Genomic DNA, 23943 nt, shown 5'->3' with positions numbered 1-23943 from the left:
AGAGCAATTCGGCCATCTCCACGGAAATTTTAAAATTGCATTTGGCTTTTGACTGCAATTTGACTTTTGGAAATTCTACAGAGGAAACTGCACATTTACACAGAGGTATATATACAAGGATGTTAATATAGCATTGTTTGTAGTCACAAAAGATTGGGAAAAAAAAAATTGGTGCACTCCCGTAGGAGAATAGTTAAGTACATTATGGCATATCCTTTGCTAGGAGAATTAGCTGGCGTCGAAAAGGTCGACGGGTCTTGCAGAGACAGGGACCTGCCCACCCTCGTGCGCCTTCGCGCACTGATGGGAAGCCAACACCGTGGAGTCGTCGGGAGCCCCAGGAAGCAGGTCTCAGGCCCGACGGTCCTACGTGTCTAGGTAGGGCTTCGGGTGATTCTCATCGCCGTCTGCTACCCACACCCGGTGGGACGGGGAGGGGAGGGGCTGGGCGGGGTGGGAGCGGGAGGCGGACCCCCGAGCCACGCGCGACCCAGCCGACCCCCACGGTCCGCATCACCACGGCAACGGAGGCCACTGACGGCGGAAAACGAGGCCCCATCAACCCGGGAATTCAGAGAGCCCGGCGGGTCTCTCCGACCCGGCGGCGGGGCTGCTTGGAGCTTTCCAGACCCCTCCAAGTCCCAGAGTAGTTTGGCTGGGTCGAGGAAGAACGCGCGCGTCGGCGCTTCCCGGGCGCTTCCTGGAGGGGGGAGCGCGCCCTCAGCCCTCCGACCCCACCCCACCCGGCCCTTCTCCTGGCCCGCATCACCATGGCAACCGGCTGCGCCCTGCCGGCGTTCCCGAACAAGGGCGCGCGCCCGCCACCCCGCCCCTTCCGGCGCGTCTCCGGGGTCCCGCATCACCATAGCAACCTGGGGTCGAGGCCGCAGGCACGGCTTTGCGTCGCGCGGGGGATGGGATGGAGAGGAGGTGGGGGGCGGGGGCTACGGGATTGGAAGGAAGGGCGGAGGGAAGAGCGCAGGGAGTGCAGGGCAGTGGACTTGTGTTTTCTCTGGGTGCGAGGTGGTGGGCTTGCGGAAGGGTGCGGGGCTGCTGCGAGGGGATCTGGGCCGCAGGCAGGGCTCCCTGGAGGGCTGAGGCAGGCGGTGACCTGGACTCCGGGTGTGGGCCGGCAGCAGGCGGCAGCAGCGGCTAGCCCTAGCCGTGCGCGGGGGATTGGGTGAGGGCATCCCGGAGCTGGCCTTCCTCACCCTCCCATCCGACCCTCCGTGCCGCCCCGGCCAGGGATTACGCCCGGGAGCGTACAGGCCTCTGCCCAGTGCCACCCTCGCACCCAGGCTGTAGCAGCTCGCCCTGCGTGTGGCGGCGGAGCTAGTGGCTAAGAGCATGGTCCCTGAGCTCAGCCGGTGGGACACGTTACCTTCCGGAACCCCCCGGATTCATTGGGCAGTGGTGATCATGACGGTATTTATCTTAGGGTTGCTTGAGGTGTCCAAGTTTCTGGGCTCAGGTTCCTGCACATGGCAAGTGCTCAATAAATGTTTATTTCTGTTAGTAATGAATGCTTGCTAACTTGAGCAAATGACGTAACCTTTCTGTACGCAGCCTCACTGGGAAGCGGAGATAGTAATAGCATCCATCTAACATAATTGTAAGGATTATAAGAGTTAATATTTTTAAAACCCCAAGAGTGGTGCCAGGCACATTGGAAATGCTCTATAAATGCTCCCCATTATTACCACGATTATATTTGTTATCACTATTATCTTCGGGTTGCCCATGGTGGCCTAGGAGTTGAGGAGGATCTGATTTTATACCGCCGCCTCAAAGACCCTTATCCTCTGGCTACATTACGGATATACTTGCCTGCATTTCTCCTTTTTCCTCTCAAAGTTTTTCAGCCTTTGACATGGTTCAAAGAGGCAATATGGTGTCCTGAAAAGACCGCTGGGTGGTGGGTGATTCAGCTGGGTTTCGGTATGCTGCTGGTTTTTTGCGTGACCTTGGGCAGATCATGCACAGTTTCCTCAACTACCTTGAAAGCTCTTTCCTCAAAGGGTGCCTGGTATTATTTATTTATATATGTTTAGCCTCTCCTGGTAATATATTCAGTAAAAATTAGCTCTTCCTATGTCAGGGAGTCTCTAGAATAGTAAGGCAGAAAGTGACAAGGGCCCTGAGGGTTACAGATGAGATGCTGTGTGGATTCTGAGGGGGAGGAAATGTCTCGGTTTATACTTTGTAATTCTCATAGGTACAAATGCCAAGAAGTTTGGGGGTAAAATGAGGATGGTTCCATCCCTCCCCCCAGCAAAAGATCTGGGAAGAACTCCCCCTCCCCCCACCCGCCCGTTTCTCAGAAGATCTGGCAATGCAGCTAGGTGTGCTTCTGCCTGCCAGTCTGATGGCACTGCTGCTACACAGTCCTGGATTTGGCCCCCCCCGGGGACCTCCTCTCCCAGCTGAAGCAGGAGCATCTCCTAATAGTAGTTTTCTTTACAGAAACCCTCCTTTAGCTCACCAGAAGGTGGGCTTCTGTTTATCCTCCTTCAGTGATAACCCACTAGGTAAAACAAACCTTGAGAGCTTACTGGGAGGTTCTCGCAGGGGAGCACAGCTACTCCGATACCCTTGACTGAAGAGCAGTCCTCCTCGATTGGGGAAGGTCGGTCCTCTTCCACTGTGCGGTGGGAGCGCAGCTTCAGAAGGGACGCACATGGAGCAGTGAGAGAAAGGGGACACCCGACTAGCCAGCCAGATCAGCCGAATCAACCCTGGTGATCAATGGAGTGACAGAGGTCACAGCCACACCCTGGCGATCAATGGGGTGACAGACATCACAGCCCTCACATCCTAGATAAAATGATAAGCCTTTATGTGAAGGTTACTGGAACACTGGGTTCGAAAGTCAGAGGAGATATGAGCCCCTCCCCCATGTGACCTTGGATAAGTCTCTGAGCCTCAGTTTCCTTATCTTTGGAATAAGGGTCGTAACACCCAGGGCTATTGTGAGGATTATATGAGATATTTCACTTAAAGGATCCAGCTGGGGCACCTGGGGGGCTCAGTCACTTAAGCTTCCAACTCTTAGTTTCACCACAGATTATGATTTCAGGGTCTTCAGCTTAAGCCCAGCCCCTCAGGCTCTGAGCTCAGCTCAGAGTCTGCTTGAGATTCACTCTCTCCCTCTTCCCCTCCCCCTGCTCTCCCTCCTTGTCTCTCTCAAATAAATAAAATCTTAATAATAGTAATAATAATAATAATAATAAAAGGGCCCCCCAGTCCCCGATGCAAAACAAGTGCTCAGAAAATGTTAGTGGCTCTTTGATGCCGTCAGCATTGTGATTTCTCTTGTTAACTGACAAAAGGCAGGGTCATCGTTTATAGCCATTCCCCTCTCTTTATTGCCTAGCACATAGTAGGGGCCCCACAGATGTGTCTAAATGAATGAGTGAATCCACCCAGGAAGCTAGTAACAGTCCATTTCACATCACCCAGACTAACAGCAGCTAGCGTTTATTGAACGCTTGATCCAGAAACCGTATTACATCCCATTACCTCGTTTAATACGCAAGTTCAATGACCTTGTCTAGCCTTCTAATTTGACTCCTGAAGCGTTGGTGTCATTGATTCACAGTCCAGAAGCTGGCAGTGACATCTGCTGTAGATTTCTGTATCATTTCCATAATGAGGCGGACAGCAGTGGCATCTTGGTAACAATGTAGCCTCTGCTAATAGAGGATGCTGGCGTCGCTCTGACGTCAGGGACTGTGTTCTCATTTCCCCAAGGATGAGCTGGCTTCCTTGATGCAATTTCTTCATCTGTCAGTGGATCACTTGACATTAAATCCTGAGACAGCAGGAAGCAATGAGAATTTTTCACAGCAGCCCTACCACTTTCAAGGGCCTTGGTTATTGGGGCAATAATGTCACATGGTATCAGGTTTTTCCTTCTACCTCTCTGGCCACTTTCAGAGCAGCAGTGGCTCCAAGGGAAGCAGAGACCAGGGAAAGTATTTTTGGTTCTTCAGATCCCCTCACTGTATTTGACTTTTGGGTTAGAGAAGCTTTTAGAAATCATCTAATACAGGGCTTCTGAAACTGCTCTGTGAAGGTTTTAGGGTTCAAAAGACCACCCCCCACCACCACCAAAGCAGGAATTGCTTTTTGGGGAGAAGTACTATCTGAACAGGCAAAGCTTGGGGCATTCTTCCTCTGGTTAAACTAGCTTTGTGACATCTTTGGATGTTCCTCTTTTGAGGAACAAGTTTCTTTTCATTCTTCCATAGAAATGTTGACAGCAAATCAGCACAGTCATCAGACAGAGGCTTTGAGGCAGGAATTTATGCACTGATTTGGTCGTTCAGCACACTCCCGGACATTACTTGGGGGTCGGGGACATAGCACTGGAGAAAGGAAGTTCCTGCCATCAGGTAGCTTATATTCTGGTGGGAAGAGACAGACAATCAAGATAGGCCATGTAGTGCCTGTCGGAAGACGTGACCTGGGAACAGATGTGAAGGACATTCAGGCTAATAAATGGTGGCAAAGCAGTCCAGGTAGAGGGGATGACAGCATGGTTTCTGAGCTGGAGAGGAGGAGTGATGGAACGGGGACAGGGTCTGCCTACCAGGACTCAGGGACCTTGGAAATCGCTTCACATTTGCTTCTGAGGGAGATGGAAAGACCTGGGGGCAGGGAGAGCAGAGGAGGAACACACCCTCCTGGATGGGGCCGTTCTGGCTACTGGGTGGTGAGCAATGGAGGCAGCTGGGAGCAGAGGCCTGTTAGGAGGCTCTCCAAAGCGTCCAGATTGAGGTGATGATAGCGTTGGCCAGGATGGGAGTCTATAAAAAGGGCAGAGGCACTTGGATTTGGGATGCATTTTGAAGGCAGAGCTTGAAAGTTCTGCCAACGAGTTCCATGCTGGGCGTAGAGAGTGGAGTCCAGCCTGACTCTGGGGCTCAGGCCTGGGCCTCTGGGTAAAAGGTGCCAGCTCATGCGAGTGACAGTGGGGGGAGCAGCAAGACATGCGCCCCACTTGGCCAATTCAGTTGCCTTTCATGATGGACAGGGAATTGCCCGATGATGATGTTGGCAACTCTGAGATCAGAAGAGTGTTTCACCTGAGGTTTTCCCATAATGGGTATTTGTCCAAGGTCGCACACGCCTGATCTAGAGGCTAGATCAACAGATCCCAGGGCTAAGGCCTCCCCGTGCTGAGTAGGGTCCACAGAATTTCATTTCTGCTGGCTCTGCTCTGGGTTCAGGTAGCTGGGACCCGAGAGAGGCACGAGGTGGGCGTCGATGCCCAGATGGCCCAGTGCTGTGAAAAGGGCCCCTGTTGTGCGGATTGGGAAGAGAGGGCCAGCCTCCTTCCCCCCCCCCCCGGAGCATGCTGGAGGAGAAGGAGACTAAGCAGAGTCCACCGGGAAGAACTTGTTCAGACTGGGTGGGGCACGGAACAGGGACCGCCGACCGAGCTGGGGACTCCATGGGACTGGAGCCTTTCTGCGGGCTACCAGGGCCTCTGTGAGTGGCCTGCTTCCCACTGTCGTGGGTTTTGTGGGTTCTGATTACAGATCGTTTGTGGTTTTCATATAATGAAACTTTCATCCTTCCACCCTTGATGAACTTGACTACTTCCCCTTGGAGAGGGAGGCGTGGGGCCTGACGCTGAGGTCAGCGTTCCTTGTCACCACGATTTCGCCAGCATCTCAATGATGTGTGTTCCCTAGACTGAAAATTTTGAAGCAAACTGAAATAAAGATTTGTGTAACATCTTAGAACTTGTTTGTTTTTTTTTTCCCACTTTGAAGTATATTATGAACCTTTTCCTGTGCCATTAAATATTCTTTTAGGGGAGCCTGGGTGGCTCAGATGGTTAAGCATCTGCCCTCGGCTAGGGTCATGATCTCCAAGTCCTTGGATCGAGCCCAGGTCGGGCTCCCAGCTTGGCAGGGAGTCTGCTTCTCCGTCTCCCTCTGCCTCTTCCCCTGTCTGTGCTCTGTCTGTCTCTGTTTCTGTATCTCTCTCAAATGAATTAAAAAAGAAATTTTTAAAAAAGAAGATATTCTTTTAAAATTTAACCATTGGGATTAATTTAGCTCTGGAAAGGGGGCAGTCTTAAGTTTTAAACTGGGTCTTTTGGGCTTAGACCTATAGGGAGAGGAGATTGTTCTGTAATGCTCATGAAATACATTGGGGGCCCCACATGAGCTGGAGAAGAACCAAGGAGAAGAGAGCGCAGATGTAGCCCAGAAAGGTTATGCCCGCTGGGGAGGCCCCAGGCTGTCTGTCGGCTGAGGCCCCGAGGTCTGTGGAAACATAACTGTTCCATCCGTTAGGAACCTGTACAAGTAACAGCACACCACCTCAAGGGCCTTGGGGGAAAAGGGAGGGTGTGTTGTTGTTGTTGTGTTGGTGTTGGTATTGGTGGTGGTGTTACAGGAGATCTGAATTGGATAGCTGCTGGCCTTGCTTCAGTGGTTGAACGTTGCTCTCAGAAACTCAGCCTCCTATATCCTCTCTCTCCCTCTCTTCCTTGCCAGGTTGGCTTTTGTTATAGCCACAGATCATCCGCCCCAGTTCCTGGCTTTAAATCTTCCTTCAAGGCAGGATCATTGGGAAAGGGGCTGTGCCAGCAGGGTTGGTTTCTTTTTATCAGGAAAGGAAGAGCGTTCTCAGATCCCAGGCCAGATCCCCACACCAGCAGCCTTCCACTGGGCCACACCACATCCCGGAGCTGCCCGTGGCTGAAAGAGTGGCCAAACTGTACACGTGTGGCTTTGTGACCTTTCTTGTAAAGGCAGACAAGGGAGGGTTGGGTCGGGCCACCCTGTCTCATGGAACCGTCCCACGAGCCTTGTCTGTCATCTAAAGGGGTTCCAGAAGCCACATTTAAAGCCGGGTGTTAACAAAAGACCCCCACGGAAATCAATGTTCAAGATGTGTTTCATTTATTTTATTTTTTTTAAAGATTTTATTTATTTATTTGACAGATAGAGATCACAAGTAGGCAGAGAGGCAGCCAGAGAGAGAGAGAGGAGGAAGCAGGCTCCCTGCCGAGCAGAGGACCCTGAGATCATGACCTGAGCCGAAGGCAGCGGCTTAACCCACTGAGCCACCCAGGCGCCCAAGATGTGTTTCATTTAATGCAAGATACCCCTGAATCATTTCAGCAGTTAATCAATACAGAAAATTATTAATGAGATCGTTTGGATGGTTTTTGGTTCATTTGTGTGAGTCTTGGAAACCTGATGTGTATTTGACACATACCGAGCATCCCATTTTGGACCAGCTGGGCATCAAGGGCTCATCAGCCACACGAATGATGGCTGGCTACCTACCGCACGACACAGACAGCATCTCTGCCATAACTATTTTGTTCCTACTGGTGTTTTCTGGAATTGTTTTCCTTTTAATTCTCCCAGTGGAATTTGGAAAATGTCACTTTGTCTCCACCTGCCAAAGGCAAAGAAGCAAGGGAAATTTGGGTTGGTGTTAGGACTGAAGTAAAACAGGGAAGGCGGCGGAATTCAGACTTTGAGAATCCTCCCTGATGGCATTGTTGATGGACGGGAGGAAGGCAACAACAAGAAGGAGGCTGGTTCCTGTAGCGGTAAAAAGGAACACTCTTGTCAACATCAAAATACAGCTGGTGACAGATGCAGACATTTTGTAGACTGTGAGGAAAACGGAAGTGCCAATAGAAGGTATTATAATGCCAGGTATAGTCCCTTTGATGGTATATTTTATTCGATTAATTTTTTTAAGTTAAAAAATTTTTTAAGTTAAAAAAATTAAGAGAGCACATGTGCGCATGCACACAATCATGTAGGACAGACAGAGAGGGAGGGAGAGAATCTTGGGCAGACTTTGTGCCAGACACAGAGCCAGGACCCTGAGATCATGATCTGAGCTAAAATCAAGAGTCAGACACTTAACCGAATCAGCCACTGAGGCTCTCCTATTACCTTTTTATACTTATGGTGTGAATATATACTTACACACACACATGTGTATTTTGAAAAGTTGAAATAAAGATTTTTATAACATCTTACAACCTGTTTATTCATTTTAAAAATATATTACAAATATTCTGTGTCACGAAGTATTCTTTTAAAATAGAATTTTAATATTATAAAAGTGTAGTATTCCATCATTTAGGTATATTTTTATTTATTTATTTATTTATTTATTTTAAGATTTCATTTGTTTATTTGACAGAGAGAGATCACAAGTAGGCAGAGAGGCAGGCAAAGAGAGAGAGAGAGGAGGAAGCAGGCTCCCTGCTGAGCAGAGAGCCCGATGCGGGACTCGATCCCAGGACCCTGAGATCAGGACCCTGAGATCATGACCTGAGCCGAAGGCAGCGGCTTAACCCACTGAGCCACCCAGGCGCCCCCTAGGTATATTTTAATTTAATTTAAACAGTCTCGTCTTGGACATTTAGGTTGTAGGCAAGGTTTGCCGGCCCAGTGTTCCCATAAATACCTGTCCATAAATCTTAGTGCACATTTCTGATTTTCTGATCAAGGGGTTATGAATATTTTAAGGCGATTCATAAATGTTATCACCCTGAGACTTTGTATTAATTGGGACTACTGACAGAATTGAAGAAGAATGCTCATTTTATGAGGAAGAACTTTCTAACAGTGTTGCCAAAGAAAGCATGGGAGGCAGTGAGTTCTCTGGCAGGAAGATTGTTGAAACATAGGCTAAAGTCATGACCTCAACTCCATCTTCCTACTACTGAACCTCAACTATGATGCTTCTAAAAGGAGCAAGTCCCTTTCTCTTGACCCCTTGTTGAGGCAAGATAGCTAGCTTGATGGAGGAAATACTATAGAAAGAAATGCTATACTGGGGCCAGGTCTGGGGTAAATGACCTTTAAGAGTCCTTCCAACCTGAATGAGCTATGTGCAATGCTTTTATTTTTCTGACCAGAGTTTTCCATGTGACGTTTCTGTGTTGATCTGTATATTGCTCCCCTGTGCCCTCAGGAGGCAGGGATTTGGTGATCTCCTAAAAGGCTTCCCCAAAGTATGAATCTTTCTGAGGTAGGAGAGATTCTCACAGAAGAAGGGAAGTGTATCCTAAAATTGTCATTGTGTTGTTTGGCTCTTAGATATCCTCATCTTCTCTCTAGTAGTTAAATTAATTGCTGAGGTGGGTGTTGCCTCCAACTATAACCAATAGATTTGTCTATTTCTCCTCTCAGCTCGCTCGGTTTACGCTTGTGTTTTGATGCCCTGTTGTTTGGTGCATACATATTTAGAATTCTTATGTCTCTGTGGATTGATTCTTTTTTCAGTAGGCAACATCCCTCTTTGTTTCTAGTAATTTTCTTTGCTCTGAAGTCTACTTTATCAGATACGAATATGGCTACTCCTGATTGTTTTTTTTAAATTTTTCATTTTTGCATGGTATTTCTTTTTATAGCCTACCTATGGGTCAAATTACCTGTGTTTTGAATTTGAAGTAAGATTATTATAGGCAGCATATATTTTGATCATTTTTAAAAATAAGGTAATTATTTATATGTTAGAGCTTAGACTTGTGACTTTATTATTCATTGTCTATTTGTTTCCTCAGGTTCTCATTCCTGTTTCTCCTTTCTTGCCTTCTTATGGGTTCCTGAAATTTTTAAGCTTTTTATCTTGATTTATTTATGTTTTTGAGTATATCTCTTTGTGTAATTTTCTTAGTGGTTGCTGTCAGTATTACATTATACATATGTGACTATGACTTCAAGTGAAGTGTGGAAACCTTACTTTCATTTGGGACCTTTTGATTTCCCTGCTTTTAAATATATTTTACATGAGTATCAGATGGTGTTTTATTTGGGTTTCAGTCATCAAATGTGGTTTGTAACACTCATGAGAAGAGTATTATATGTTCTCATAATTGTGTTTTGTCCATTGTTCCTTCTTCCTTCCTGATGCTCCAGGGTATTTTCTTTTATCGTTTCCTTTGTACTTTAAGAACTTCCTTTAGCCAATTTTTAAGGTACATCTGCTTGTGTCAAAGTCTTTTAGCTTTCCTTTGTCTGAGAATGGCTTTATTTCCCCCTTTATTCATGAAGGATAATTTGGAAAGACATAGAATTCACAGTTGACAGCTTTTCTGTTAGAACTTGAAAAATGTGGTACACCTTCTAGCTGGCCTCTGTGGCTTTGTGGGAATCTGCTATTCAAACTGATGTTCTCCCATAGGTTATACATCATTCCTCCCTGGCTGCTTCCAAAATGTTGTATTTGCCTTTAGTTTTTAGAAGTTTAATTATCCTGTGTCTTAGTGTGGATTCCTTTAGACTCACTTTTTGTGATTCACTCAGCTTCTTGAGTCTGCAGGTCTGTGTCTATAGAATTTGGAAAGTTTTCAGCCATTATTTTTTTGAAGACTCTTTTAGCCCCTCTCCTTCTGGGACTCCAATGATGAATGTTGGGGTTTTTCTTTTTTGTTTTTGGGTTTTGTTTTGTTGTTGTTGTTATTGTCCTACCAGCCCCTCAACTCTGTTCATTTTTTCTTTTTTCCTTCCAGTCCATTTTCTCTCTGGTGATCACACCGGTTAAATTCTCCTGGCCCGCCCTCAGGTTCACTGACTCTATTCTTTCATCTTCTCTCCAACATGGAGACCATCCAGTGAGATTTTTATTTCCATTATCACATTTTTCAGTTCTACCATTTGCATTGGTTCTTTTTTATAATTTCTGTTCCTTGCCAAGGTTTTCTATCTTTTCAAATGTTTGAAGAGAATTTGTAATTGCTTGTTGAAGCATTTTTATGACAACTGCTTTAAAATCCTTGTCTGTTAATTCTGACATCTTGGCATTGGTTGATGGATTGTCCTCTCTCATCCAAGTTGTGATTTTCTTGGCCTTCAGTATAAAGAGTAATTCTTTTAAAAATTGTGTTTTATTTATTTACTTATTTTTTTCAGAGTGAGAGAGAGCATATGTGAGCATGCATTGGGGGATACAGGGGAGTGCAGGTGGGGACAGAGGGAGAGGGAGAGAGAGGATCTTAAGCAGGCACCATACCCAGCACAGAGCCTCAGGTGGGGCTTCATCTCACAACCCTGAGATCATGACCTGAGCTGATCTCAAGAGTTGAACAGTTAACTGACAAAGCCAAGGTGCCCCACAGGGTTATTTCTTATTGTTCCCTACATATGTTATTTATCATATGTAGGATATGGGGCCCCATTTTTAAATTTTATTTTGGCAGGCATTCACTATGCTTAGGTTCAGCACATAAGTCCTGGCCTACATTGGTGAGCTGTGGTTTCAATGACAGTTTAATTTTCAGAGCCTTTGCAATGTTATTTGGATCTCTTCAGTTCATCTGGTGCTGCCAGGACTCCCATGGGACCCTGCTGGTGCTCCCTATGGGGGAAGGAGTTTCCCCTAACTGGGGCCATGGGAGTCTCTTAGTTGCAGGAGGGTAGTTTCCAGCCCAAAGAGGTTTCTTTCGCCAGGCACTTGTGGCAAATGCCTCTTATTGATGTCACATGGCTCTCTCCATCTCTGGGTGGGTGAATGGAGTTTCAGGCCCGTGGGGACAAATAAGCTTCCTGGGCCAGGCTGTCCAGTCATTCTTGCCACTCCCACCCACCACCCCAATATCTCTTGGTGGAGATGGAACCCTTGGGTGCAATGGAGAAGCAGAACACTTCCTCTGGCTGCACATTTTTTCCCCAACCCATCTCCCATTCTGTCCCACTTGCCAGTACTGCTGGCTCACCTGGTGTTGTAGGGCAATCCTTATTAGATCTGGGGAAGAAATGAACCCCAAATGAGTCCAACCTGGGCTGCCTTCTGTTGCCAGGAAAGTTTGGGCTTAGGTCACCTTCCTTTTTGTGGGAGGATGTAAAACAAGAACTCACCAGTGACTTTTGTGAGAGCACCCTGGCCTCCGCCGCAATTCCCTTCTTCCCTTGCTCCTTGTGCAATAATTGCTTGTTATGTGACCCTCATGGTTGGTTGGATGTTGTGCCTGGCACTCTACCTGTCTCCAAAGCATTCTGAAATAATACTCTTGTATAATGATTTGGGGAGCCAAGTCCCACTCATCTTTGCGGAACACGTGGCTGATGGTGGTCATGTTCAGTCAACTGCCTCTATTTGATGGCTAGGCAGGTCCACTTAGCAAGTACCAAGAAAGCAGGGGGAGGCAGAATTGAAGACTCGTCCTCATGGTTACATAGGTCCACAAAGGTTCTGGGCTGCTCTCTGAGTAAAATTGCCTTCTTCTTTCTAGTGTGAATATTTCATAAGAGTCAGGAGGTCTTCTGGAAACAAACAGGGGTATATCACACTACATCTTGACAATCACCTACCCTCATTTTGGGCCTATTTTTATCTCAAAATGTCTCGTTGTCCATTATCAACACAGAGCTTCCTACCTTTAAAATATTTCCTTGTCAAGGTAAGCTTTTAGTTTTGATTCTATTAAAGAAAAAGCCATGTCACTATAGGTGTCCTCTGCCCTGTGTGGCCTTCCTTAGGTCTGTGTGAATCCCAACTTCCTTCAGTCCCAGCTGGCTGCATCCTGGTCCTGGGGAGCCTTCCTTCACTGCTCTGCCCAGAGTTCTAACTCTGCTCAGAAGTCCTTACTGTTCTATCAGACCCATGCAATTATGTTCTGTTTTACTACTCCTCCTGCCAAGGCATTTAACTCTTGCTTAATGTTTTATTTAATATCATTTAGAGTAAAACTAAAATCTTTCTACACTCTACAAGGGTCCCCACGATCTTGCTACCCTACAATCTCCTCACTCCCACCTCTTCCCTCTGCCTCAGTCACACTGTCCTTTCCGATCCTTGAAATGTCAAGGTTTGAATCCTTAGTGCCTAGAACCGTGCCTGGTGCAAGAGACATTGCATTAATTAATGGGTGGATTTAAATAAAATTTACTATCTTGCCACTGAAAATGTAGTCTGTGTTTATTTGAGAGCGTTAGGGAATATAAAGATGTAGGAAACCCTTACATAATTCTACATTTGAGAGGCAAGCCAGAATTTACATTCTTTAAAAAATATATTTCTTCCCAATCCTTATACTATTTATGGTATTTTGGTTGGTTTGTTTTCTATGGTTATATTCACAATATATTTTGTGGTAGAACTGATCTTTTTACGTATGTTTGCCTTGCTTTTTCTAACTGTTATGTCATATTTACTTATTTTTTACTGCTTCTTATCCCAAAATGGATTTGAGACCCTATGAGATCTATAAATACAGTATTTCCTAGGATTGCCTGCAGCAGGCAAGCTGTGCCTGAATCCTACTAAGTGTTTGCAGAGTGAATGAGCCTGTCTGGGGCAGCTTGCTTTCCAGTAGTGAGAAGACACGTGATTGTATCTGACTCCAGGAAGCAGCCAGTGCCTCCCAGTTGGTCCATGGCATGGAGCCACTGACGCTGAGTTCTGTCCCTGGCAGTTTGTTGTCCCCATCTGTGTTTGCATCTCTTTTCTGGAGGAAAGCATGTCTGAAGGCCTGGTCACAAGGAGTGGCCTCCCTCTGGACCAGATGAGACTCATTCCATCCCGCAGACCTGCATTACCCAAAGTGCTCTTTGCATGCAAAGAATGCGAAGTCCCAGCCCAGCAACTAAAATGTTTGGGCACCTCCTTCCCTTCCAACCCCTGGAGGCATACACTCCAAACAGGGCCCAAACTGCCACCACCCTCCACCCTACCAAGCCCTAGGATCCTCTGATTGGGAGTTTGCAGAAAGGGTGACATGCTGGGTTTCTCTGAGGACAAGGCTCTAAAATGGGGCCCCCAAGTTACTGGGACAAATGATTTGACTTGTGTGTGACTCCCTCTGGTCACAGGATCGGTACACAAGTTGCTCTCCACACACACATGCACCTACCTGCCCCCAATGTACCCCTACATCGGATCTCAGCTCCAAAGTTACTTCCTCCAGGAAGTCTTCCCTGCACCCTGGGTTCCGTCACGTGACTGATGACATGGTTTCATTGCAAAGCTCTGTATCCTTCCTTTCTTGCACTCATCATAGTTAATAGTTACACATTGTTTTTGTAGGTCTTGCCCGCCCCCCACTAGACCACAATCTCAGGGAGGGTAAAGACTGTGTGCTTAGAACATGATGGTGCTCAATAAATGCTTTTGAATGAATTAATGAATGAACAAATGAATGGGGGACATTTGGGTTGAGGCAGTAAAGAGGACTGGTTACAAAGGTGAGCATTGGAGACAGGTGTTTGGAGTCAAGCCCAGCTGTGTGGCCTTGGATAGTGCCATGACCTCTCTGTGCCACAATTTCCCAGTCTGTAGGTCAAGTCCTGATCCCAGGGTCCTGAGATCAAGACCTGCTTCTGGCTCCTTGCTCAGCAGGGAGCCTGCTTCTCTGTCTCCCGCTGCCATTCCCCTTGCTTGTGCTTTCTCTCTTTCTCTCTCTCTGTCAAATAAATTAAATATTAGAAGAAAAATACCACCTGTCTCATGGGGTTGTTGTGAAGCTCAAATGAGGAACTCTGTGTAAGGACTTCTAGCAAAGCCACACTCCCAGTAAGTCTTCAATCTACATTAGTTGTTACCATGACTACTCTCCTACTCTTTTGGCCAGTAGAAGTAGTGCTATAACGAATATCCTTTACCTTATATCTTGATACACTTTTTTATGAGTGTTACAACAAGTGAGATCCCTAGAAGTTGAATTTTTGCATCAGAAGATTAATTTCTTTATTTTTAAGATTTTATTTATTTATTTGACTGATAGAGATTACAAGTATGCAGAGAGGCAGGCAGAAACAGAGAGGAGGAAGCAGGCTCCCTGCTGAGCAGAGACCCTGATGTGGGGCTCAATCCCAGGACTCTGAGATCATGACCTGAGCCGAAGGCAGAGGCCCAACCCCCTGAGCCACGCAGGCACCCCAGAAGATTAATTTCTTTTTATTTTTGTGTGTAGAGTAAGAGAGAGATCTAATTTTGCAAAATTCCAAATGGAGAGTTATGGAAGACCAATGTCCCTGTGAAATTCAGGGTTAGCAGAAATCAGACATTCAGAAAGGAGACCAGAGAGGACCAGAATTTAGTTAACGCAGGTAAAAGATACCTTGATGGACAGTTTTCACTGTTCCCTTTGGGCTCCCTCAACCCTCTGAGGCTCACTGAGTGTTGCAGAGATTAGGATTGGGGGAATCTTCTACATCTTCTGTGTTTGAGATTTTATGCCCAGTACTGAGGGAAGTTGAGTCAGTAAGACAACAGCTCCCAACCCTGACCTCCCATGACAATTAACCACTCTCTAACTGCCAATCTAGACTCATTGTCTAGATATCTGATGTCTGGGTTTTTGTCATCAGATCAGTTGTGTCTTAGACCTAGGACTTTTCCATATAACACAAGGGCTTTCCCTGAGGTGGAGAAGCTTTCCAGCCCAGCGCCTCCCCAGCAGTGGGCCACGCCAAGGGTCAGTTTCTGGACTCTCTGTCCAGTTCTGTAGCTATTCCTTCATTCCACCATCATTGTTATGTTTCTCAAAAAAATTTGTGGCCATAGTCTCATCCAAGAAAGCCTGAGAGTCAGTTGTCTAAATTGTGCCCCAACCCCTGCGAAGTATTTGTCTATACACATGTGCACACCCATGTACACATTGTCACACACATGTGCTTTCACCAGGATTATACTGAACCTATGGAAAAATTTAGAGGTATCTTCCCCTTCTAGAACATGGAATATTGTTCCTTTTATTCAAGTGTTTTATGTTCTTTAGTAACATTTTGTAGTTCCTCTGTATAGGTCTCACACATTTTTTTTATTCCTTTGTTGTCATTGTCCATAGGGCTTTATTTCTTATATTTTTTCAGCTGGTGCCTCGTGGCAAGAGGCAAACCGAGAACTTTTGAGACAGATGGCTAAGCTGATTTTAGTTGCCATGTTATGGGGCACAGGGCTAAATCAGGCACTGTAAACAGCTCCCAGGCAGGGATTAGAATAAGCCAGCAGTCATTTGCAGGGCGTGGAGTACACAGGCGGGTGATAACGTCTTTACTTGGTTTGGTTGCCGCATAGCACTGAATACTCAAGGGTTCACCTTTTCCTCATAAATAGTATTCCTGAGCAATCCAGATTGGCTTACAGAGTCATTTAAAGTAACCAAGGGAGGGCGCCTGGGTGGCTCAGTGGGTTAAGCCACTGCCTTCGGCTCAGGTCATGATCTCAGGGTCCTGGGATAGAGTCCCGCATCGGGCTCTCTGCTCAGCGGGGAGCCTGCTTCCTCCTCTCTCTCTGCCTGCCTCTCTGCCCACTTGTGATCTCTGTCTGTCAAATAAATAAATAAAATAAAAAAAATAATAAAGTAACCAAGGGAAGGTGATATCGAAGTATCTTTCTAGCTGATCAACCCTTACCTATTTCTAAAGGTTTCATTTTCTTGGAATGTCTCTCTTACCGCACAACTTACCAGGTTTGCCCTTGGTCATAAGGTTTGCCTAGGAGTAGTTTTCGGTCTCTAAAACGATAGGATCCTGTACTGCTTCTTTTCCTCCCTCTCTTACTTCCTTCCTTCTTTTTCCTTTCCTCCCTTCCCTCCTTCTTTCCCATTGATACGACCCTTTCCTTGAGATGTAATCGACATACCATACAAGCTGCCCAGTTAAAGTGTTCAGTTCAATCAGTGGTTTTTTAGTATATTCACAGAGTTGAATGACCATCACCGCGATCAAATTTAGAACATTTCATCACACTAAAAAGGAATCCTGTACCTATTAGCAGTTATTTCCATTTCCCTGTGATCCTCCTCAGCCCCAGGTCACCACTAATCTACTTTGTCTCTATACATTTGCCTACTCTATGCATTTTGTATAAAAGGAATCATACAATATGTGGCCTTCGGTGAGTAACTTCTTTCACGTAGCATGATGCTTTCAAGGTTCATCCATGTTGTAGCATCTATCAGTGTTTCATTCCTTTTTATTGCCAAATAATACCCCATTTTGTGGATTTACCACATTTTTATTGACCCATTTATGAGTTCATGGACATCTGGTTTATTTCTATTTTTTGGCTTATGGATAACACTACTATGAGTGTTCATGTACACTTTTTTTTTTTAAGATTATTTATTTATTTATTTATTTGACAGAGAGTGTCACAGCAAGAGAGGGAACACAAGCAGAGGGAGTGGGAGAGGGAGAGGGAGGCTTTCCACCAAATAGGGAGCCCAATGCAGGGCTTGATCCCGGGACCCTGGGATGATGACTTGAGCCGAAGGCAGATGCTTAACGACTGAGCCACCCAGGCACCCCTATGTACAAGTTTTTATCTGGATATATGTTTTCATTTCTCTTGGGTACATACCTAGGAGTGTAACTGCTGGGTCATATATATGGTAACTCTGTTTACCCTTTTAAGGAACAGCCAAACTATTTTCCAAAGTCACTGTATCACTTATATTCCCACCCGCATTTAGGAGGGTTCCTTGCCAACACTTGTTATTATCTCTCTTTTTTATTGTAGCCATCCCATAATGGTGAGTGGGAAGCCATATCTCATCGTGGTTTTGATTTGCATTTCCCTGACGTCTAAAACCATACTGCTACCTGAATGAGATATTTAAATGCCGTCTTGTCTCTCCTTGGAGCTACCCTTGCTAGATTTGTCATGGGGTCTCATGTTTATTTTTTCCCTGCAGATTCCAGAAACCCACACAACTAGATAATACGCCACATGACCATTTTTATTCTGGCACAAAGGGTGGGAACCTCAAGAGGAAAGAAGCTTCTAGAATGCATATGGCTCATGACCAAAAAATAAAAGTGGTTATTTAGATATCTCTAGCAGCCATATATCCTTGTTTCAGATAGTAAAACATTCAGAACTAAATCAAGAAATGAACTTTTTTCTAGAAGCCCTCATTAATTATTAACTCCTAGTGCCTCGTATGAAGAAAAAATTTTTTAAAGATTTTATTTATTTTATTTGAGAGAGAGAGAGAGTACAGAGGGAGGGGCAAAGGAAGAGGGAGAGAGAATCTCAAGCAGACTCCACACTGAATGTGGAGCCCGACGTAGGACTTGATCTCACAACCCTGAGATCATGACCTGAGCTGAAACCAAGAGTTGGATGCTCAACTGACCAAGCCATCTAGAAGCCCCTCATATGAAGAAAAATATAATATGTCTTCTCTGATATAAAAATGCTGCCTGTGACCCGGAAAGTTCTCACGTGCTGATTGACTAAGATGGAAGTGTTCCCAGTGGTTGTGTAAGGAGGAAGCACCAAAAGTGAATGAGGATAAAGATTCCTGAGCCCAGGCGACAGTACCTATAAGACTTGCATGTCTAAAAGAATGACCTACAAGGGGAAAAGAAAAGAGGAAACAAATAAGAGTTGATAAGAGAAAGAAACGGGAGAAGAAGTTAGTACTTTCGTCAGCTTTGGGCCCTCCATAATCCGAATTGAAGGAGAACCAGAGAATGCATTCACTGGGACAATTCTTTGCTTGCTGGATGACAGGCATAAGGCTAAGTGTCACATGAGCTATTACACTTACTCCCCGTAGGCCTCCTTCCCCACATTACAGGTGACGAAAATAAGGCCAGGAGAGATGGTGTAACCTGTCCGAAGTCCACATGTGGCATTTGAAATTAAGCCTTTCTGGATCCTAACTACTGAGAGCTCCGAGTGTTTTTGTGAGGTAATGGATGACAGACTATTCAAGTTTGGGTATAAATGGAATTTGGATGGAACTAGGGAGAAAATAGAGAAGATTTTAGTGAACTGCCAAGAAAAAGACCCACATTAGGCAAGGCTAGACTCAGGTACCTTTATCAAATAATTAAGACGGAGGATTCTCTTTTAAAAAACCAAAACAAACAAAGTAAGTCTTACAAAGACATGGATGGTCTTTATGATAGTGTAGGAGATTCAGCTACCCACTTGCACACACAGATATGAAAGTGTGTGTGAGCAGCCCTCTCGCCATGCCCTCCGTAACCGATCAACTCTCTCATCTGCAGCTGAGAAAGACCGGTGACGTTATGTTTTCCTGGGAGGAGTGAGGAGTATTCCGGAAAGCCTGCAAAGAAAAAAAGTCTTTCTTGGCCAATGTTAAAGCTCTAAGCCAGAAGTCAATCTCTCAGATGATGGGGAATTGACAATGAAGGGCTTTGCTGAACCTCCTGTTTAAATGCTAGCTCATGATACTATCCCGTAAGGTGTGGCAGGAACAAAAACTATGAGTTGTAGTGCAAGACAGCCATCAACCCTCCCCCCACCCCCCACGCCTATTTCTCAGAGAAGCACAGCTTAGTACTTTGGGACCTTGGCAGTTTCCAGACCAGAGCCCTTTTGGAGCACCCATTGCTTGTGCTAAGAGCTCCTCCCTCAGACACGCCTTTATGACTGAGACCCCTGGAGCCAGGGACTGGCTGGGAGAAGGAACCAATTCCTGGACTGAACAGCTTGGGGATAATGAAGATCAAAAGTCCCTGGTGCATCACTCCACTTGTCACATGTTAATTGGGACTGCCCTGGATTCTGGCCAGGGCTGGACGATTTGCCCTGGGTTTCTTTTTACAGGCTTTGTGACCATTAGCCTTTGTTTCTTCTGTTGGGATTTGTCTTGGGAAAATCCCAAAACATTTCAATATGGAACAGTCACCGAGTCAGAGGCGGTCAGAAGGAACAGGCTTTTAGAGATCACACGGTCATCGCCAAGCATGTTGTTAAACTCCCAGAGATGGGAAGCTGGGTTTAGGCACGCTGCAGAGCTGGTCAGACGTTGTCCCGAAATAGTTGAAGCTGCAGGAGCACACCGTACCTGCATTACACCTTTTTATTCTTTTTTTTTTTTTTTCTGAGAAGCTCTAGGGTTTCTTTGGACATTTATTTAATGTTATAGCTTCATTTGCAACTGTGACAGAGATGGGGGGTTGGCGAGGAAGACTGAGGGACCATGAAGATTAAGAGGGTACTTCCTACCCCACCGCCTCTACTGGAGGGAAGGTGTCTCAGGGGTTCCCGTGACCATCTCCAGGTTTGGTAATCTTCCAGAAGGACTCAGACAGAGCCCTCAACATATAGTGATATTTATGGCTAAGATTAATTTATTTTTTAAAGATTTTATTTATTTATTTTTCAGAGAGAGAGAGAACACAAGGAAGGGGAGTGGCAGGCAAAGAGAGAAGGGGAGGCAGGCTTGCCACTGAGCAGAGAGCCCAGTGCTCGAACCCAGGATCCCAGGATCATGACCTGAGCTGAAGGCAGACACCTAACCAACTGAGCCACCCAAGCACCCCACATAGCTAAGATTTATTGCAGGGAAAGGATACAAAACAGAATTAACGAAGGGAAAAGGTACCTGGGGCGAAGTCTAGAGTCCTCTCCCATCAGCGTTACAGAGAACAGGGTTAATCTCTCCAGCAGCCAACTGTGACAACCCAGGCCAAATGCTGGCCACTGGGGAAACTGACCGGAGACTTAGTGCCTAAGGTTTGTCCTGGAGGCCAGTCACATAGACCCTTCTGCCCACTCCATTCCAGCCTTGTAGAAGGAAGATGGGTGTGGAGCATGGACCATGTTGCTGGCCCAGAGGCTAGGCACAGCAAGCTCCCTTGGTCATCCTGAGGAAGGTCCCTGCCGGCTCTGGGAACTGTCTGCCAGTCAAGTCCCAGACGCTAGCCAAGGGCCAACCTCGCAAAGTGGGGCCTTTCTGAGGACAAGCCATCTTGAACCTGCTGTGTCAACACTTCTCTGCGCAGAAAGGAAATCACATTGTGTTCTTTATTCTGTGAGAACCACGTGTGGCTGTCAGTACGGCGACGGTTTGTCATCACCCGTGCCAGACTTGCATTTCTAACAGGCATCCAGTGTCCTCGGATGTCTCAAACCCGGTGTGTCCCAGACTAAGCTCATCACACCCCACATTCTGTTGGTGAACTGTTCCCCCGCTCCCTCTACCAAAGTTACCCGTAACCTCCACCTCTGTTCTACCCTCCACGATGAGGTTCCAGGTCCTCCCATTCGGACTGCTTACGTGTCTGTCCCGAAACTTCTCCTCATCCCCCCCCCCCTCCTTTGTCCAGCTTTGGTTGTCTTGCTCTAGGGCAGTCAGGTTTTTTTTTGTTTGTTTTTTACTAGATCTTTCCTTAGAACCTCCCTCTGTCTCTTTTTCCCAGCCACCGTCCATAACGTGCTGCTGCCAGAGTTCTCCACGATTCTTCTCTTTCTTCGAAACCAATTTTTTCCCACTGACAAATGGTCGCCATACTGACTCTTTTATTTGCAAAAGTAACACAGGCTCCTGGTAAAAATTCAGATAGTACCGAAGGGTATGTGGTTTTCAGACAGCAAGGTCTTTCACTTGGTTTCCCCAGTGTCCTTCCCTGGGGGTTGACAGTTTGTTATGTACCCTTCCAGGATGTTCTTTGCCCGTACAAGTGTGTGTGTGTGTGTGTGTGTGTGTGTGTGCGCGCGCACATCCTTGAAACACGCAGGCTTTGTACACCTCCCGCACGAGTGGGAGTACACAGCACATACAGGTCCATGCCTTGCTCTTTTTGCTTCATATGTTACCTTAGAAACGTTCCCTTGTGTGCTAATCTTTTGAATTTTTTCAAAGTTCCAGAATATTCTAGTATATGAGTGTCACCATGATGGATATTTGTGTTGTTTCTAGGCTCTTGCTATTCTAAAGAATTATCCTTGAAGACACAGATCTTATTTCCTGCCCTTCCCTGGCTCTGGCCTGTCGCGTGACTGTCACTGTTTACAGCTCTATCCCTAGCTGGAAACCGGAGACGCCGACAGATCGGCTGGGGGTCCATGCAGAAAGATGAATGGAGCTGGTATGTGATTAAAATGTTCTATATTAAGACAACAATTCTATTATGGTGTAAGATGTAGAACCCTCGTGAATTTTGCAGACGGCGGTGGAAGACTTTTAAGGAAATTTGTGGAGGCTTCTTCAAGACCCCCTAAGGCACATATTCTCCTTTCTTGCTTAAAGGTCATTTGTGGAATGGTTGAGGACCCAAATCTGTTAGGACCCAGCTGGAATTTCCTGGTACAGGTGTGCCTGCTGTCCCTCCCTACTCTGTGTTTGCACACACAGAACTACTTGCCAGTCCCTATTCCCTTTGTGGGGAAGGTTTCTGGCCTTCTCCATCTGGTGTACTGCTCTTCCCTAGAGAAACACTGAAGCACTGAAAAAGCATGCACGTTTCTAGCCACGTTTCTAGCTGTGTGATCTTGGGCAAGTTACTTAACCTCTCTGAGTTATACCGAACTGATCTTTAAAATCTTTAAAAGTACTTGGTAAAATTGTTGTGAGATTTAAGTGCATTCCTGTATGTAAAGTGCTTACTTACAACAGCATTTGGTCCATGGTAAGCACTATGTAAATACGTTACTATTAATGTTACTATTATTTTTATTATTCAAGGCCCAGTTTCCATGATTCCCCTAGGTTCCTTCTTTGTAGGTGCTTGGGCATTACTCGACTTCCTCTTCCCTTTAGGCAATGCTCTCATGGAGAGACAGGACCCTGCCTTACCTATCTTTACAACCCCTCTCTGACACACTTTGATAATTTGTTGATGTTGTATAGATAGTCAATGAATGGGAGCATCATTATAGTAATAATGGTCCAAATTCTTATATCTGCTTTAATTTCCTTGTCCTGTCAATTTCTTTATGCAGCAACAGGTCAGTTTTTGTCCTGGGGGGGGCGGGGGGGGGAAGGGGGGAGCTTCTGACCTCCTCAGATGGGTTTTTAAGTGAACACTTCATCGTAGAAACCGTTTAAATTAAACCCGTGTCTCTCCAACCGTGTTTATGCTCATAGTTATTCTCCAAAAACAAGTCTGGCCAAGAAATGTTTGAGAAAGTGTAGCTTGCACAAAATTAGCCGGATACCATGACCGTAGTTCTTCTCAGATCTTTTACTAGGCTTAATTAAGGCTGGAGGGAGAGAATGTGGGATAAAATTAGCAAATTTCTTAACTCTTTTTGACCAGAGGACCTTTTTCTTGGAACCTTGTCAGCTAGTGGGACTCATTCTGTGGCACGTGCTTGATGAAAAACGGCACTAATTTAACCTCATTCTCTCCGCGCGGACTCGCCCAGGGCTTGGCAGCTGCGATCATGGGGCCGTTTACCTGCTGTCTGTGGTCCTAGGCCCATAGAGCCTCAGTACCTCCCGCCTAGAACATCTATCTAAGAGTAACTGTGGTAGCTCATTTATCCATTCGGGACAGATTCGCCGAGCTTCTGCTACGTGCACTGACCTTGAAGGTAACAGGACTCTTGCCATCAGGGAACTATCTGGGGGCTCAGCCCAGAAGCCTGGTATGAAGATGGGGGAGAGCGGCGCCCTCTGCTGGCCGCATGGGGAGCTCGGAGGAGGAAACCAGGGTCTCTGGTCCAGAACCTCTCAGGGTATAAGAGGATGGAGGGGCCGATTGAAGTCTAGGGAGAAGTAATATAAAAAAATTCTTTTGGCTTCAAACAGCTAGTTGGAAGCCGCCTGGAAGCAGTATTTTTCCACTGCGTCTCACCGCCTCTGAAGCTCAAGTGTCGGAATCAGGGAAGCATACTCGGAGACGAGAGCTTCCTGGGAAGAATTTATTTCATGTAATTGCCCGGAGGTTCTTAAACTTGTTCAGGGCCATCAGATTGGATATCTTTCCCTCTTCCATTTGCCTGTACATGATCCAGGTCCTATTTATTTGGATGTAGGCATTTGACCCTTAAATAGCACAGGCTTGAACTGCCTGAGGTGGCTCATAGGCGAATTTTTTTTTCCCCAGTAAAACAGTAGAGTAATGAAAATGTATTTTCTCTTCCTTACGGTTTTCTAAATGTTGTATTTTCTCTAGCCTACTTTATGGGACGATTACAGTATGTAATACATAAACAGCATGCAAAATTAAAAATAAGTGCCAATCGACTTTTTATGTTATCCGTAAAGCTTCTGGACAAAGGCAGGCTACTAGAAGTTAC

General features: G+C 46.0%; 1 long non-coding RNA gene across 1 annotated transcript in view; it reads left to right on the top strand.

Annotated features, from left to right (window-relative positions):
• Nucleotides 1–294: 294 nt before the first annotated feature.
• LOC132022691 (uncharacterized) overlaps nt 295–23943 on the top strand; it is a 52631-nt gene continuing 28982 nt past the window's right edge. The window contains exon 1 of the long non-coding RNA XR_009405675.1: nt 295–378. This is a non-coding gene — a long non-coding RNA (uncharacterized LOC132022691). The remainder of the gene's footprint in view (nt 379–23943) is intronic.

Source organism: Mustela nigripes, chromosome 7 (assembly GCF_022355385.1).
Source record: "Mustela nigripes isolate SB6536 chromosome 7, MUSNIG.SB6536, whole genome shotgun sequence".
Taxonomy (NCBI): Eukaryota; Metazoa; Chordata; class Mammalia; order Carnivora; family Mustelidae; genus Mustela; species Mustela nigripes.
The sequence above is the reverse complement of the archived record's forward strand: the minus strand, read 5'-3'. Positions and strand labels throughout refer to the sequence as shown.